The 19,446-nt window shown below is 41.6% G+C and overlaps 1 long non-coding RNA gene across 1 annotated transcript; it reads right to left on the bottom strand.

The window, feature by feature from the left end:
- Positions 1 to 408: 408 nt before the first annotated feature.
- Positions 409 to 2,825, bottom strand: LOC115020419 (uncharacterized). Its single transcript, XR_003833572.1, has 3 exons — positions 2,788 to 2,825; positions 2,648 to 2,678; positions 409 to 1,078 (listed from the first exon to the last, which is right to left on the bottom strand). It is a non-coding gene; the product is annotated as an uncharacterized LOC115020419 (long non-coding RNA).
- Positions 2,826 to 19,446: the final 16,621 nt, after the last annotated feature.

Genomic DNA, 19,446 nt, shown 5'->3' with positions numbered 1-19,446 from the left:
CAGCGGCCCTGTGACCTTGTGAGTGTTAGTTTCAATTCTGGCACTTAAGCCTCTCTGTCTTTCTTCAAAGGCTGGCTAATGCTTTCCCTGAGGCCAAACACTGGCACAAACTGGCCCCAACCTCCACTGTTCTTGTCTGTTTCTCCTTCACTCTATCTTTTTCTTCCTGTTTGTGTTTTTCTTCTCTTCTGCTATTTGGCAACTCTCTTCTTCTCTACTAAATCCTCTCGTCTTTTTCCAGTGCCCTCCAATATATCTCTCCTTTTTCTTTCTGTCCCTCTTAATTCCCAGTCGTGTTCTCTCACCCCCTTCAATCCCCCTCCCCCTCTTATTTTCTCCACTTTTTGCATAGTGTTCGGCGGGGGAGCCACAGGGCAGAGAAATAATTCAAAGTCTTTGCATATTGCAGGCGCTCTGGTCAGCGGCAGAGCCCCGTTGCACTGACACATTAGTTTATCTGGACTGACCCAGCAAACAGTCTACGCCATGACAAATAGCCTGGATGCTGCTACACACACATGCACACAGAGAGAACACAGGCATATTCAGAACACACAGTCTGCTGCTGTCTCTGGGCCTGGAAGCATGCGTGCCTGCGGAGAACCAGCTTTAAAGAAATCTCCAACCAAAAAAAGAAGGATAAAAAAAACAACAAATGAAAGCGGCAAGGGAGAGAGGGAGTCAAGATAGAGATAAAAAATAGAGCGATGTACTGTAGCATCCCTTTAGGTAACAGAGTGATTTTCTGCATTGTTTAATTTTTAATCACTTTGCCTTCCCAAACATTCCTCAGCTCTTTTTGCATATTCTATATATAAATATATAATTAATGTCTGAGAGGAAGATAAAAGAAAAAAGAAAATAAATTACTAAGAATCATTTGTTGTTCTCGAGAACAAATTAATGCCAGGGATAAAAAAGCGGAGTTGCTGAAGCCAAGCTTTTTCACCTCCCTTTTGCACATCACATGTTCCTTTGTTCCACAGGCTTCACTTTGCTGGTCATTTTGGTGTTTCTCTGTAGTAAATAGTCTCCCAGAGGCAGGCAGGCTGCAGACTGGCAGCTGCTGTTCGCACCACTGGGAGGACAGACAAGAGGAGAAGTGAGCGAAGGCTGGAGCTGCTGTCGTAGTGCTGGATGCCAATCAGAGGCAGCCTGATGCTAGCAGCATACAGCGTAACTCCACCTATTACAAAGACATGTTCATGTTCCACATTTGTATGTATGAATGAGTCAAATGTTGTTGTTTTCTGAAAGTGTAATGAAATGATAGCAGATATGGAAGATATGGATATTGTCTGCATTAGAGAAAATGCATACAGAGACTTTTCTATGTATAGAAGCTCCTGCTGTGACCTGTGGTGCTGAAGCTCCACAGTAATAAATCAGGCCGGTTATAACTTGAAATGATTTAATGTAGCCAAAACAATTCCTTTATTGTAAACGTGATTTCCTCAAACCAACAATTCAAATTGTTTATTTGGTGTCATTACTGTCAATCTGTGGTGCTTATTACTGAGATCACCTGTCAAACGCACATGTTGGACACGTTTATGAGCCATGTTTTATTCAGTTTACAGTAAATATAATGGAACTCTTACTTACAGGAAATATGCTGTTTGACAATGTTTATATGTAGAGGGGACAGGGCACAGGATTGAGAAGGAGATATTTTTACCTTTATAAATAAAGTATTTTTAAACACGATGCTGACAACATCACTGAGTATTCTAACCATCAAAGAGCTACGTTTGAGCAGACAGGTTCTTTACGTTGGTTTTATAGAAAACTGTCGCGGCAACAAGGTTATTTTAGTTGTTTAATATTGCACTTCCATAAAGTTAGGGGACTTGCAAGAGACAGATAAAAAAGTCAATCTCCAAAAACAATTGATCTTCCACTTCCCATAATACAACCTGATAGTGTTTGTTATTAGACCCTCCCTGCCTGGTGGATGCCCACCTCTTTCAAACTCTGTTCCCACAAGTTTTCTGTTAGAAATGTTTAGACTTTAGGCCCTGTATAAGATAACTCTCATGTCATCACCATGATATCAGCAGTTTTATTTCCCTACAGAGTGACAGACAGTCTTCAGCAGTTTCAAGTGACTAGAAAACAGATAAAAAAAACAAATAAACATTGAAATAATTTGAATATAAGATGAAAACAATGGAATAAATCTTCGGTATAAAATGCTAAAATAACCACGTTCAAAGAAGACTAATGTTTGAGGTTTACAAAGTCTAACATGTCTCTCAGAGCACAGTAACACTCAGGCTACCCAGTCAACTCCCACGTCTACTGTTCAATAGACAGCTGATTGTTACTGCCATTGTTACTTCTGGTGGACACTGACACTCTCCCCTCCTCTCTGATGCTCAGACCATAGTCATAGAGAACGCTGGCGTCTGGCTGGCTTTTAATGCTAACCACTGCAAACAATAATGTGCGTCTGTATTGGATTTCAAAGATCTGTCAGACAAACTGAATGTTGGTTTTACATCTTTCGAATTCTTGATTACATCATATCCTTTTCCAAAATGTTGGTGTGTCAAATGTGCTACTAAAAAGAGCCTTTAAATACTTAAGGGCCATGAACACAACTTAAGCAGAATGACCTATCACCGGCACTGTATTTCATATTCACCTGGACTGTGAAGAAGAACCAGCTCCTGAGCCTGTTTGTTAAGAAAGACAGTTTTCTTTGTTTCATTTATGTTTGTAATTTCCATTAAACAAGGCAGAGTAACATTTCTTAAACATATTAACAACCAAGCTGTCATGAACCTGAGTTTGAGTCCTTAGTGGAAGCCATCTTGTGCCGGTGCTGAAAGAGGACGCAGCCTCAGCTGCAGTCATTATATGTGATGTATGAGGGGATTGGTTAATTGATGGGTGATGTGTTGTCAGCTAATTAAGTTATAAAATACTGGTATTTGTTATTTTGAAGGTACAGTATTTAAGTTCACATGTTACTGAATATACTGAGGTCTTGTTGTTATAATAAAGATGAGATTAAACTTTATATATTTGTTAAACTTGTAAACTCTTGGTTCTAGAGTACCGACCTGATTGGCCAGTTTGAACTGAGAAGGCGGGCTCTGTGACTGGAATGAGAATGAGGGGGTGTGTGGTTTGTTTGGAAGCACCTGTAATCGGTTTTAAGCAGAAAGAACGTTTTATTTCTTTGATTCATGTTATTTGTGGATTTTTTTGGATGGCTGAAAAATAAAACTCTCTGCCAGAGGAATGTTTTCTTTTCGTCACGCCTGCACCTCACCTTACAACATGGACTCAAAAAGATGATGTTTTATATATACCTGACCTTAATGTTTACCATCTCTATATAAGTTCTTCATTTTTTAGTTTAGTTTTTCCTAATGTAATGGGGACAACTGGGTAAACATACATTTAACATGATGATATATTTTCAGTGTCCTTTATGTATTTTGTCCGCATCTGTGTTCTTTGAGGTCAATTTGACCGTTTGACTGTTTTAGCTGTATGAAACATATACGAATTATAAACATCAGACACACATTTGTTGTGTTGGCTGATATTGAGGTCACTTTTAAAAGCAATTGTATAATCCATAGGGCCCTAACCTGCCATAACCATACCCATAGTAGTGTGAGAACCTCTAATATTTCCCACACCGTGGGGAAAGGGAAATGTGGTTCCTGTGAGGACAGTGTTAGTTCACATAACATAGGGGACGGGCAGACATATAAATGCTTGTACTAAAGCCTTCTACAGCATCCCTCTTGCTGCTCTGTGTGCTCTCTCTTTATGTTCTCTGTCAATTGAAAATGATCTTCAAGCAAAGGTTTTCTGCCAGTGGGGTTTTGCCACAGCTCTTTGACAGTTAAAGTGACACAGAGAAGAATGTGTCTGAGACCGAGGATACTGTTGAGGAGGACGCTGATGATGAGACTCATGGAGTCATGTTGTCTCTAACCCACCAGCAGGTTATGTTCTCTCTTTGCCTCCAATAGTGGACATGTTCATCTAAAGGGGTATTTAGTCAACAAAGAGACGTAAAGTACCTGACACATAAAGTCGGGTAACAATTTAAATGACATTTTCTGGAGGTATAAATTGCTGGGGTCAAATTGGCCACAAGGACAATATGTTAGTACATTTGAGGATAACAGGAGAGATACATACATATCTAACTATATATATATTTAAACCTGGCCTTCCCTTTCCCTTCAATTCCTGGCTTTTCTCCCTCTCGCTCTTTAAACTGTTCGAGCAGCGAGGCTCAGGGTGTTAGCAGGGAATTTGTCCAGCTTTGACAGGGCCGAGCCGTTTTTCCTCAGCACTCTTTGAAGAGCGGCCGCTTATCGACACCAGGGCTAAGCACCGGCCCTCTGAGCTTGGGTTTCTGCACCGCTGGGAGTGCGGTGAGGCCAGCCTTCATCATGATCTGGTCACAAACACATGCACAGTCCAAGGCTCACACACCCAACCTGTATTAAATTCAAATACACACATACATAATACATACATATGTACCTACACAAAGAATTAAAAAAACAGCCGTGTAAAGAAGACGCACGTGCATTCACAAATCATGCACACATGAAGACATTTGCAAGAAAGATGTAGTGACATTTGGATGAGTGGGGAAAGAGATAATAGGGATGATGGAGATATGGGCACAAGTATATGCACACACTCTCACACACACACACATACACACACTAACCTTTTCCATTGGCATACACAAGAGGAAAACATAGAAATGCTTGCAAGTGGAAGATCAATGGGGCTTTGTGGCCACATGGTGTGAAAGAGGTGAGCTGAGGAAGGTGGAATTTCATATTGGGATCTCACATCTATTGTGGAGAATGGACCACTGCTTCAATCTGAAACTCATATTCAACAGACATAGAAAACATTTCCCTGTTGTGGCTGTGAACCTCAACCTGCTCCACCTTCTTTCCACCAAAGAAAAGCTTTTGTTCAGTTGATTCTTTGATCAGTTTTTAGTTGCATTACAATACCACCATGGTCATGATCCCAACTCTGACTATTTTTGAGAAGATCACCACGCTCACGACACAATGCAGAGCAAGAAGGCCAAGAACATCAGATTTTAAGAGAAGAATGACCTGGTCACAGGTCAAAAAGTCAATCTTTTGGTCACCAGAGCTTCACCAGGGCAATATTTTATAAAAAGCTATGTGTACATTTATATGCAAATAAAGACAGAAAAAGTCATATTAAATCAATAAAAAAGCAACCGGAACATCAAAATAATGGAAATATATATCAAAAGTAATTGAGGGGGAAGAAATACTGCATAAACATTATAATAATATGTCATAAAGTGCAGTATGTATAATCCTCAAATGCATCAATCAACTTAATGTATATCATAATGCTCATATCAAAGTTAGCATTTAAAGTGACAGGATGTAGAGACGCTAAGATGTATCCAGCTCAGTTCTCTTATGCAACGGTTTCAACACACTTCCCATGTTTAAACTCACACTCTTTAACTCATTAACCAAATTAGCCAAATTAAATGCTAACATCAGCATGCTCACAATTACAATGTAAATAAAATTACAATTAAGACGCTAATATTTAGCGGGTATAATGTCAGCATGCTAACATTAGCTAATTAGCACGTTAGTATAGAAGAGTACAACTGAAGCTGATGGTATTGTCATTCGTTTTGCCGGTGCTTGTCATAAAACAAAGTATTGGACACTTTTACATGGTGCTGGCAGCAGAAAATCATTTAGAGGATCCTCAAAGAGCTCTAAAAAAACATCTGCACAAAATTGAATCGCAATCAATCGAATAACTGTAGATCGATTTCAGCCAGGACCAAAGTGGTTGACTGACATCCCTGGAGCTTCTGCTGTGTTAAGGCAGAAGATTCATTTTGTCATACCTGGTTAGTTCTTTCAGTTTAGTGTTGGCCCACAGCATGGATCAGTCAGAGGGGAGCAAACTCACATTCAATCACAGATCTAAAGCACAAATAATCCCATCTGTAAACATAACTGTGGAGTTCCACATACTTGTAGAATCTATACCAAGGAGCAGTGAAGCTTTCTGGAGGCTCGGGGTGGAACAACACCTTAGCAAGACACGTCGAGTTGTACACAGTGTGGCCTGTAGAAAGCACATGAAACAAATGTACATGCCCGTGTAAATATAAATAACATAGTAATAATAATACTCTTCAGTTTGTCTTTTCTATAGATTTAACCCTAACCCTAAGTCTTACGATGTAAAATGGTACAGACAAATAACTTTTTACAGTACAGAGGTTTGGAAGGACAGATGAAGTGCCATGAGAATCCCAACTTTTCTCATCTGTGCGTGTATAAATTATTTCTGAAAGAGTTAATCCTTTGCAGTGGCCTCGCATCTAACCTAGGTATGTCATATCTTTGCCATGCGGCCTGAAAGGAGACACACACCATGTCATGATGAGCCAGTCGGCCTTGGCTGTAAAATGCTAATAATGGAATGGCTTAGACTATCGCCTGGAAGAAGATTAGAGTCCAAGGCTAAAGCCAAAAGAATGGCCGCTAACATTTGATAAAGACTGAGTGGAGAAAGGCAAGGTAACTTAAAGAGGAGAAGGTAGAAGAGGGATATCTGAGGATTTCAGGGAATGATAAAAAGTCAGGGATTGTAGAAGCAGAAAGACTAAACTAGCTTAATCATTGTAGAAGAATTTAAAGCAGATGAGGTTAAGGATTTCACACACAATTGTCCCACGGCAGAGTCACGATGGAAATATTTTGAAGGCTATGATGGACAACTTTAAAAATTAACTTTCACCTTGTAATTGCAGTCTTGTAGTGTCTAACTGGAATGATACTTTGAAGATAAAGGACCTAAAATGAATTTCTCCTTCATTATCTAAAATCTGTTCCCATGCATAACATGCCAGTGCAATTTGAGCTAAATCTGGCTATCAGAAGAAGGACAGGCAAAAAAAGTGAGAAGTGCAAATGAGAGAGAAAGAAAATGTAAAAAAGATAAAAATGTCCATTTGTTTCCGAGGCCGGTTATCTTTCCCTCTCACTTTCTCTCGCAGCTTCTGTGCGCCTGTCTCTCTCCCTCTCTGGTTCCAGCACTGACCCCACTCATTAAAGCTGATTAAAACTTTTCCAGAGAGCGCTGTTTGCCCTCAGAAGACGATAACCTCTACAAGGCTGCTACATAAAAGAATAATAGCTGACTACAAAAGAGGGTTGGACAAAGAAAAAAACCCTTCGCCTCGGCCCAGCAAGGCCCCAATTGGAACATTTTAGAAAATTAATGAAATTTTAGATCAAATGAATTATAAATTAAGGAGAGGGAGAGAGGAAAAAAAAGATGAATAAGTCATAAGAAAATGTACTCTTGCTATCAAACTGTAGGAACATGTTATCCTCTACCAAGCTTGAAGAAACAGGGTCAGGTTCAAGCCATGCGGATTGGGAGGAAAACAAAGGTTCCCGCTCAGCGCAGCTTTTAAGATAATTGTTGCAACTGTACTTGAAAGGGGACTCTGGCCCCGGCCCCTACAGAGAGGGATCCACTATAACTCAGTCACTGTTTTTGTTGTTGTGTTGTATGCCATTGTTTTTTGGCGTAGCATCAGCGGAGGATTTGCCACATGTGGGAATGCTCCTTTCAGAAATCACATCAAATGAAAGCACAGGCTGTATGTGTGGCTCTCTGGCTCCTTTTTTGTAATTATTAAAATCCCTTTTAATCTGGAATAAAAATTTAAAAAGGAGGCAGTATGGCGGTGGGTACATACCTTGGTTTGTGCAAAGTTGGAAGCCTTGTAAAAAATGTTTTACTTTTCCGTGTGTAAAGCGGTGGCTGCTGTGCGACAGGTCTCACATGATATTGTCAGAGACGTGTGTGATACTTGTCATGTTCACGTTCAGCGGCTGTCAATTGTGACTGAAAAATTCATAAAAGTGAGAGCTCGGCCCGTGTCAGCTGTCATTTTGTGCTCATAAGTGTAAGGTTACATGTTGTTGAAGTGTTGGTTCAAGTACTTACTAACAGCACACTCTGTCTTACTCTCACACACACACACACACTCTCACACACACACACACACACACACACACACACACACACACACACACTCACACACACACCTCACACTTACACAGATGAAGGGTGTTAAATGGATCATTAGCACTGAGCTGAAGAGGCACTTGACTTTTCTATAGCAGGGGTCAGAGGTCACAGGCCTCAAGGAAACAAACCACTCTGTGATCAAAGGGCGGTGAACACTGGTCAGCCACTTCATTCAGAGTTCATTCACTTTTACAAGCTAACCTCAGCTGCATGTGTGTGTGTGTGTGTGTGTGTGTGTGTGTGTGTGTGTGTGTGTGTGTGTGTGTGTGTGTGTGTGTGTGTGTGTATGAGTGTGTGTGTGTGTGTGCATGTGCATGCTCAGGGATCCCAAGATGATATATAGCCAGAATCTTTCATTTACAATCAAACTCTCTCTTTAATTCCTGACTTTTGTACTTTTTCTCTTTATTTAAACTCTTCGTTACACAGAGGCGTGATGATGAAGATACTCAAGGCCTACGGTGTTCCTTCTAATTTACTCTGGGCCATAGGGACCATGTATAAGGGTACAAGAGGGAAGGTGGTAACCCCAGATGGCAACAGTGAATAGTTTGACATCCTGGCTGGGGTTTTGCAAGGGGACACCCTTGCCCCCTTGCTCTTCATCATAGTCCTAGACTATGCGCTCAGGAAGGTCATCAGTGGACGGGAGCTAGAACTCGGCCTCACAATAACACCTAGGAGGTCGAGACGACACCCCGCTCTAGTCCTAACGGACCTGGACTATGCAGATGACATCAGTCTGCTCTCTGACCGCGTAGAGCAAGCACAGGAACTCCTGGGCAGAGTGGAGAAAGAGTGTGCCAAGGTTGACCTTCAGCTAAATACCAAGAAAACTGAGTTCATAACATATAACATCCCCCCGGACCATCCACCTCTAAAAACAACAGGAAGCACTGCTTTAAAGGCAGTCAATGATTTCAAATACCTGGGCTCGTGGGTCAACTCGTCGGAGCAAGACCTTAAAGTGAGGAAGGCGCTTGCATGGAGGGCCCTGAACGGCATGACCTGTGTGTGGAACTCCAACCTGCCCCGACAAATGAAACTCAGCTTCTTCCATACAACAGTGGAGTCTGTTCTCCTGTATGGCAGTGAATGCTGGACCCTGAAGCCCACCCTGCAGAAATCCCTAGATGGGTGCTACACGAGAATGCTGCGTGTGGTACTTGGCATCAACAAGGATGAGCATGTCACCAACACGCACTTGTATGGGGGAGCGCTAAGGGTGGGCGAGAAAACAGCTGTCAGGAGAATGAGGCTGGCAGGTCACTGCCAGAGACACCAAGAGCTGCCAGCCAGCAAACTTGTGCTGTGGGAGCCAACACACGGGCACCGATCACGAGGGCGTCCCGCAATAACATACATGGATGTACTCAGGAAAGATGTGGGAGCAGAAAATACTGGTGAACTAGCCAGATGCATGGAGGATCTGGATGACTGGAAGCACCAATGGAGGGCCCGTCTGAGGACGACCTAGTAGTACCACATAATCTGTCTTTGCATGAACTCAAAATCATAGCACTAATTTATCATTAATAATTATGGCTAATGATAACAAATTACAGTTAAATATTCATGTATGAGAATAATATCACACATTGAAGTTTGTTTCTCTCTCAGAGTTTGAGTTTGTTTTTCGCTTTGTATCACAATGCTGTGGCTGCTGAACCTCCAAGACACAATTCAAAGGACTTATTCTGTTTGACCATGAACACTGAACAGTGATGCTTGAAATTCTCATTAACAGCAGCAATGCATTATATTCAGCAAATGACTCACTCACTCAGCCTTGACACAACTGAAATCACATTGTTATTGTGCTGTGGATATGTGACCACTAGAGCCATTATTTTCACTAACATTTGAACATTTTAAATATCGTAACATTTAAAAAATGAGTCCTCTTGCCTTGGAAATTCTCTGACTGTGATGGCATTGATATATGCTGCACTATGAGCTCAATTGACACAGTCAGAGTATATTCATCAACTACTGAAGTCTCTATATCATGTCTTTGAAAGAGTCAAGTAGAATGGAATGTTAAAATTGTTTTTGAAACTAAGCATCGTACTCTGGGGGACGCCTTGGGACAGGGGCGGGGGAGGGGAGATGCAATTGTTGATGTTAGTGAACTGTTTGTGAGATATGACCTTAGCAAGGAGAAGACAGTACCCGTGATGTTGAGGGAGGATTCAAGACGGGAGAGAAGAATGGTGTGGTTGATGGTGCCGAAAGCCACTGTGAAGTCGAGGAGGATGAGAACGCTGAGGTGTCCAGAGTCTGAGGAGAGCAGGAAGTCGTTGGGGACTTTGAGGACGGCTGTTTCTGGGCTGTGCTGTGAGTGGAAACCAGATTGCAATGGTTCAAACAGGTTGTTTCAGTTGAGGTAGTCTTTGAGTTGGGAGAAGACAATATGTACCAGGAAGGGGAGATTGGAGATGGGCTGGAAATTACCCATGATGTCAGGTTTTATTTTGAGGATCTGGGTGACAGTTGCCAGTTTGAGTCTTTGGGGGACCGAACTAGAGCTGAAGGAGGAGTCAATGATGTCTGTGATGAGCGAGGAGATGGATGGCTGGGAGACCTTAACAAGATGGATGGATCAGGAACACACATGGAGCTTTTGCATTTTTGAAAAAGTGGCTTTGTTAATTATGCAACCTTTTTATTTTGTGCTTGATGAAAAAAAAAGAATCTAATCTTGAAGCAGTTTGAAGTTTCAGCAAAATGCTCATACATGGCAACATTGAAGTCATGTGACCATGGTGTAGTGTTTTTATAAAATGTATTTATATATTTTAACATTAGCTTTTTACTTCTGGCGATTGCATTTATCATTAAACAATCATAAAAAGAGCTGTTCACTTGTCATGATTATCTTGCAGAACAAACATGTAGGTTTCATAAACTTTTGTTTGCCAGAGTTTATTCTTCTGCAATAATCCAAAATCCAATGGAAAAATCCCATCTGTTTTTTTGCTGAGGAAATCAGCGCAGTGCTTTCTTCCGGGTTGACCTACAAAAGTATGTCATCCTTGCAGTACTATCTTACTGACTCATGACATTTTTTTGATTATCCACAGAGTATCCATATAAAGGCTGGGGTTTAGACCAGACTTTCATCTACCTCTCCCCTCAGATTCTCAGTAAAGGTAGAACAGCAGCCAGCAGCATGACAGCTTCCAAAGCGGAAGGTAAAGTGAAGTAAAGAGGCGTACAGAAAGTGGTTGCAAACGGCCTTTTCACACTGCGGGTACCTCTGTCAAAATCCCCTGAAGCTGACATGTTACTCCCCTGTTTGAGCCAATAACTTGCCCTTTTTGCCACCCAACTATGTGTGTGTGTGTGTGTGAGTGAGTGAGTGTGTTTTAGAGTATAATAGAAAGCCAGAGAACACATTCCCCTCCAATCGTAGTGTATTTGTATGTGTTATGAGAGAGAGAGATTGACGGTGGATATCTCTCTCCCACTCATAGCCAGCATGCTCACAGAGATGGGAAAAAATGAGGTTAACAATGGATAATCGGACATGGGGTGCCAGTCTTCTTTACAAAAGGCCGTCGTTGGCGCTCACAGCTTGTTACCGTATGCTCCTCAATAATTAATGTGCTCCTTCCTGGCTGCTCTGCTACATGCCAAGCTTTGATATAAGGTTACTGCGCTTAGGGTCCCGCCACAGGAGGGACGGCTGCTCTAACAGCGCAGTGTTTCATGTCTTTCTATTTTAAAGGCCCATACAGGATCATCTCCAGTTTGGCCCGGGGTGCCCTTAGGTTGAGCAGGTTCTGATCAAGGTCACAGTGCTAAGCTTTTCTAGTTGGTCAGCATTTTTTTTACTTTATGTTTTTCCCCAGAACATAATTGAAATGGTATTTTTTCCCAAGACTTGCTTCTAATGGTGTGCAGTTTTGGGAGGAGGTAAGAAATAAATAAAAAGTGAGTATATCGTTAGCAATGGAATCGTAGCTAGGTTGCAGCGATGAAGACAGTCCTAGAAAATGTTTAGCATCTAAACTGTGAGACGGGTCACAATGTCACAAAAAGCTGTGCAAAGAATTTGACAGTAGGATTCAACATTAAAAGCTTTATTATTTCACCGAAGTCTTGTTTCTGTATCATCTACGCTGAATACAAGATTTTGGTCAATGTGTCAGCTCAGAATGATAAGAGTACGTGTGATGTCCTATGAAAAAGTATAATTTGGGGTCCAATGCCCTTATGTGAAGATAAATAAACTAAAATGATTTTCGGTGATAAGTTGGGAACGAGAACAAAATTAATCTAATTGTCACTACCATTGTAAGAAACTAAAAGTCAATATGACTTTGAGAGGCAAAGTCCCTTAGGTGCCATCTTATCATTTGACTCCCTGTGAGAATTAATTTTTTTAGTTAAACTGAAATCGTAATGTTTTTTCTAAGAAAACAAAATACCTTGTTAATTATGGTACTTATTTGGTCAAAATTGTAATTACCAAAAATACATTTAAATGTTATGTATTTTTCTGTAGTGACTGCGCCGTAAATTGTAGGTTTGCTGTATGTTATATTCTCTATATTTTGTTTTCTTGCCTTGTGATATAAATCGATGAACGTAAGCCAGTTTAGGCTAGCTACACACTCTTTCTAAATGCTTGACGAACACTAAGTGTGCAGGAGCAGCAGGTGGAGAAATAACATGAACCATCCGTAACGTACAGTGGGAATCATGGCTATTGTCAACAGACTAGGCTGTTGTAAAATAACAGGTAGCTTAGCTGAAATTCGAGGTTCCTGGCTGCATTCAAAACAGGAAGTTACAGTCCGTGGTTGGTGTATTAACCCCAAAGCCACAAGTATATATCTTACGAAACTATGCGTAATGGCTGTATAATATCACTATTCTTCCCATGTTCTAATACAAAAAGAGAGGAGACTTCAAATCCAAATTCTACTTTAACATTCATTTTTTCTGGCAGGAATAAGCTTTGATACATAACTTTACTTCCCTCAGACAATCTTCACAAATAGCCTGCGCCAAAGTAACCTTTTTACTGGGTGAAAAATATTTGCGACAATGCTGCTCCCAAGAGAGAAAGTAAAAGATCGACTGCGATCTAAAGTGTGAAAACTGTAACAGGAAGTTGGCAGGCCCCTCACTGTTCTGGCATATGCAGAAACCCCCCTACGCCCAGGGATCTGTCAGTCAGTTTCAGTGGCACAGCTGCAGCAGGGCATGGGGAGAATTAGCCCCCTACTGTGCCCCCACACCCCACCCGTCCATCTCCACCCACCAACCTTCCCTCCCTCCACCACTCATTCTTTCACCCATTCGCCCCTTAAGTGAGGGGCCTTCTTTTCCTTTGGCACTAATCATGGATTTTCTCCAAATAATGTGTTTATTTTAGTAAGGGGGGCGGGTAGGAGTCAAGCATTTCAAGTCTGTCCATTTCTGCCATTTTAATGCTTACTATATGTGCTGCAGAGAAATGATGCCACAAAAAAACACATGTCTCTGGCGGCCCTATCAAGGCAGAGCAAGTGCTAATAACTTGTGGCCAAGTATCTCTTCACATTCGGTCTTGTGTACCTCTGTTCTGTTTGCCTAAAGTCTTGGAGTTCTTCTTTCCTTCTCCTCACACATTGAGACACATTTGTGGCAGTGGAAAGATGGACAGCAGATGGAGGGATGACTGACAACCGAATGAAAAGAGTGGATGATGATAAATATGTAAAACGCAGCAGTAATTTTTATCTGTTTGCAGTCCTAAGAGTGCTCCGGGGATTATATCAGTCAGTTTTTGTGTGCGGAAGGGTTTAGGGGTTCACACCAGATTAGGGACTGGAGGATTAAATTAGGAGACTTCAAGAAAATCCCTCAGACGCCGCTCTGTTTATCCCTGTGTTGGAAAACACCAGTTTAACTTAACCATAAATACTGTGGTGTGTATCAGTGGTCAAAGAACATTAAGTACTTATGCACTTTACCAGAAAGGGTATTTTGATCAAGTGACATTGCAAAATGAGAAAAGAAAAAGAAAAATCCTGTGTCTTGATTCCTGGATCATACTATTCTTTTTTAACATAATATTTCAGTGTTGCATCCTCTCTGTACAGTGTATTCATTGTGCTAACTTGACACACTGTCAGCAAATTTGAATGTTGAGAGGATTATTGATTTATGTTGTCTTAAACTAGCAAGTAAGTGGAAATTTGTAATACAGACATGGGCCATATCCACTGTAAAACTGTAAATGTATGAAACATGAGAAAGACATTTAGTTGTTTATTAGGTGTTTCCATATATTTCCATTCCATTTCCATTCTTCACTACCTGCACGTGTCAGACTTTCACAGTATGCATGCATCTACTCGCAGAGCCTGTGTGCGACAGGCCTGTTAGTACTCCTGCATTCAAGTCCAACATTTTCTTTCATGCATGGTCTTGCACCACATTGCTGACCACAAACCAGCCTCCAAGAAATCTCTAAAATAAACTTCAGCACTCTCTTTGAGCACATTTCAGCATCCATATGTGGTGTTCAGGCCCATATTCTACTGAAAGGTACCCTTAATGACCCTGTTGACATCTTATGTTTAAGCAAAGAGGATTAAACCACGTTTCATACCTTTTTTTTTTAAAATAAAGTATCCGTCTACAAAATCAGATGGTGAACGCTTGCAAACCCAAACACTGCACCGCATAATGACAGCCAAGGCTAGTGGCAAAGAGGCCACAGAGGTTGTAAAATACTGTAGGGAGGGAGATAGTGAGGAATGACCAGTGCTTAAGTATGGGTTTCCTATGGGTTATACATGTCTTTATGCGTTAGCAGGCTTTGTGATCAGCGAGCCCCAGATTGGAACGGTCGCCTCAAATAGAGTGCGACAAGCAGCTTCATAAGTCAAAGCCTGAGAACTGTGTAATACATATGCTGATCAGTGGGAAGGGAGGTGATACCACACCGGTGTGAGGGAGGAAACAGGAATCCTCTTCCGTATTTCTAAACCACCCTAACCAACACGTTCATGACTAATTATACAGCATGTTAAAGCACATGACAAATTACAAGCTCTTCATCCCACTGTGGTAAAAGTTTGCTCTCTGGCATTGACTTAATTTTAGGAATGGTTTTTAAATGACTTCTAAGTCCCAGGGTTTGGTCATTGTGATTTGTGATTTGCGTTTGTGGTCAGAGTTTAAACAATCCTGTGTGGCATTCCATGACATTTACAAACCAGTTTCCTTCAGATGTCCAATACAGAAGACAAACACTTTGTGGGTTTCCAGATTAATGTTAACTTTGTATTACTCTACTCAGTAAGGAACATAACATAACATAACAACACATATAATGCTGCTGGTACCTCTGGACAAGAGCTTAACCAAGACCAAGAGGACATGAACCAATACCAACTGGAACTGTGGTGCCTGTAAGTCAAACTTGTTCGACATTGTGTTGTATTTCACACTCAACAGTGAAGTTGTGCAGCAAAATGTAATGAAATTCATTGTTTTATTTAAACAGTAAGATATTGTACAAACAGTTATGTTTGTACACCTTATGTTTCACCCTCCTTGCAATATCCCAAAAATAATATAGCAATATTAGTACAACTCATTTACACACATTACTAACTAAAAAGGGCAAATCATTATAGATGGTGTGTAGGCCTAATTTCCAATAATTGCCTACAAAACACACACTAGAGAAAGTAAAATTATCGATTGCCAAATGTATTGCAAACATATCGCAGGGTCTATCCCTACTATCTGAAAGGGGCCACCACCGTTACAGGTGCTGAGGGGCTTGAGCGTCACATGACAAGATGTGTTTTGGGATAGCAGCAGCAGGAGATTGGGAATCACTTCCTCCTGGCAGCTGAGCCAAAACAAGTGAATTACTTTCTGTTAATGGTTAAAGCCAAATATTTGTGCATGAGAGAGCTGTGTGCTCTGCATGCTCTCATTTTATGTATGATGTGGCTTTTACACACAGCTGATTAAGTGGACATGTATAAACAAAGCTAAGTGTCTTTGTAACAGAACATGCACTGATCATATTAGTAATGTGAACTGAAATTCCAAACTTAACTGGAACTGGATATTTTCAAAAATGTGTACATTTGTGATGCTGAACTTGGATTATGTTATAGGAACACTTGTAAATGCATTTTGCTTTAAGTTATGATACAGGTTGCAGCTGGGGAAAATATGTTTTGAGAGATAATATTAGTCCTACTACTGTATTTGTGACGCATACATGACAGAGCACCTTCATTACCCCCAGCACTCACAATTTCAATGTTACAATTAGATTAGTTTGTTCAGTTTCTCTAACTTGACATAACATATAAATCTGGGCTGAGGAAAAAAATCTACGTTATTTTTACGTTATATTATATAATTTCACAACATAAAGATTTTCGGGAAAAAAACATATTTATCATTTTCATTCAGTACCTGAGTGATGTTGATTATTTCTGGAGAGCTATTGTTGTAGTCTATGCATAAATGAATGTGCACAATGTTTGCCATAGACATCTATGTTATGCAAATGGTTAAATGAAGAAAACCTTCAATGTGCCTTCTGTTCCGAGCTCACTTAACCACAAAAGCTCCTTGACAGGCAAACGAAGGACAGATTGCGCCAAAACCAATTATTGCGCCTTTGTTTTAGCGGTTGTTAAGTCCACAGATCTCCTAAGAGCCGGAGCGCTGTTTTGATGTCTTTGAGTCAGGGTTGTTGGTGGATGGCATTAGCCACAGCTATAGCTACAAAGAGCCAGGCGGTGATGGGGCCCGAGCCTCAGTCCAGATGGCACGCTGCCACCGCGACCTTGTCAGCACCTGCTCCCCAGGCACTTTGTCCGGGCATCGCCGGCGGGAACTGAGACGGGCACATCATGCCACCCCATCGCCATGGCAGCTAATGAGTCCCGTGCCCGCTTAATTAAGGAAACCAGCTTAATGCAAGAAAGAGGGAGGCGAGGGGGACATAAAAAACACAGCATATGCTGGACTGCAACCAAAACAACAGAAATAAATAATTAGCCCCAAAAAAGGGAGTGATCGCTAGAGCCAAAATATCATTAAAATTTGAAATGTAAATCTTCTTATCAGCCTCCCAATGTCACGAATTAGCACTACAGCTCAACACATTAAATCAAGGCTAAAAATATTCAATTAATAAATGAATGAGTGGTGATGAACTTTTGATTATTTTGGGCTACAGTCCAAGTTTACCTTATCAGGCAATGTCACCTTGGACTAGGCCTCGTTGCTCTGTTAAATAGTGTCAGAGCATCCTTCTTTATCTGCTTATTTATTTCTCTTTCTGAAAGAGCACTCCATATTGTGGAGCCTCTCTGCTGAGACGGGGGTTGTCCATGTTTATGCCTGATTAGCCAAAGCACCACAACATGCACTTGCTTTTGCTCCAGCAAAAAAGGCAATAAATCATTTAGATTTTATTAAACTCAAATTAAAGCTGTGTGTGTGTGTGATGGAATTACGCCATTTAAAATGTTACACGTCAGCCCTGCCCCTCTCTGTGCCGCCCACACACACACACACACACACACACACACACACACACACACACACACACACACACACACACACAAGCCTACACCTTCTCCTCCTCCTCTGCCCTCATCAAGCACACACACACAGACAAGCCCTCCACTCCTCCGCCCTTATTATGCAGGACAAAAATGTCCCTTTAAGAATGTCAGCCAGTTCCAAAAAAAAAAAGGCACAGAAAAAAGAAAATCCTGTGTCCCTCCACATCTGAAGGCCCGGAGAGCGAGGGAGGGAAGGGGAAGGAGAGAGGAGAGGGGTGTGTGGGGGGCTAATGTGCAAACTTGTTTCCGTCCTCTACGGCTCGCCCATCATTTATTCAGCAGCTCGGCGCTCGAGACGGGCCACTCGCATTTGCTTGATACTCAATTATACATTAGTGTACATCACTTGGCAATCTGTTCATATCAATTTAATTGGATTTTAATATTGCCTCTGATCTTGTTGTCCAATTAACAGTGCTGGCTGGCAATAAAGCAGAACCACACACTATGTGACACCTTTGATCCCGCCATATGGAGCCCTTCCATTGATTACCGGCACTGCCACTGAATTTCACTCCCTCAATATGGCCTGTGATGAATGGAGGTGGAGGGTATGTGTGGCGGGGGGGAGTGTTTGTAGGGGTGTGGAGTGTGAGGTATGTGTGGAGGCATCATCATCATGTCCCCACTCCACACCCACCCAACCACCGCTGATGTGATAAAAATTTCACTTCGCCGTGCAACTTCATTTATTCTGTTGACATTCGCCTCTGATTAAAAACAATAAAAAAAAAAAAGAGAGAGATGGTGCGGCCATGCCCTGAATAGCATATGCAAATCGAACCCTGGGCATCTATCTTGTTGAAGCCAGGGGGACTGAATGACTGACTGACTGCCTGCTGCCTGCCTGGCACACTGGCACTGCCTTGACAATGACAACACGCTTCAAGGCAACCTTTTTTTCTTGTTATATCTGGCCTCTGTCTTTTCCCCTTTCTTCCTTTGTCCTTTGTTTCTATTCTTCTGTTCCCCTCTACCACCTCTTCTCTTCGCTCCCTCGGGTCCACCTCATTTCTTCCTCTTTACCTTTCTTCCTCTTGCCAGAGAGGGATTCACGGCAAGCATTGGCTCTCGTAGAGGAAGAGTCAGCAAGGAAGAGGAAGAAGTAGAAGTAAGGGGAAAATAGAAGGAATGCAGATTATTCCCTTTTTTCATAAAAATGAACCAGTGGAATGGGGAGAGGGGGCATTCATTTGTTATAGGGACTTACAAGAGTTCTCAAAGTGGCAAACAATTAAAGCAGCATGGGAAAGGATAAAGAGGAAACAGGGAGTGAAAGGGCTCACATACGCGCTGTGGGCCATACAAACAACTACCTTCACACAACTACCTGTACACGAATCTTGTTCACAGGAAGCTGAAGAGCAAGCTGAGCTGGTGAGATGTGTGGGGTGTTTGGTGGGAATTTGTGGAAATCCTGTAGTAAAAGTAAGGAAACGGGTTCGATGGTGGTTGCTTTGGAGGGTGTGGTGTGTACCAAATGTCCAAGTAAGACATCTGAAAGGGCTTTGAAGGAGTGTGTGTGTATGTGTGTGGTTGTGTGTGTGTGTGTGTGTGTGTGTGTGTGTGTGTGTGTGTGTGTGTGTGCAGGACTGTGTTGTATTTGACCCAGTTCATGTTAAAACATTCCTGAGATAGGAAGAGGTCTTCTTTATGTGTGTGGAAGTGTGCATGTTTGTGTGTCTGACTGCCTGCATGCCTATACGTGTGTGCATGTCCATGTGTG

The sequence above is a fragment of the Cottoperca gobio genome, chromosome 15, assembly GCF_900634415.1.
Source record: "Cottoperca gobio chromosome 15, fCotGob3.1, whole genome shotgun sequence".
NCBI lineage: Eukaryota > Metazoa > Chordata > Actinopteri > Perciformes > Bovichtidae > Cottoperca > Cottoperca gobio.
The sequence above is the reverse complement of the archived record's forward strand: the minus strand, read 5'-3'. Positions and strand labels throughout refer to the sequence as shown.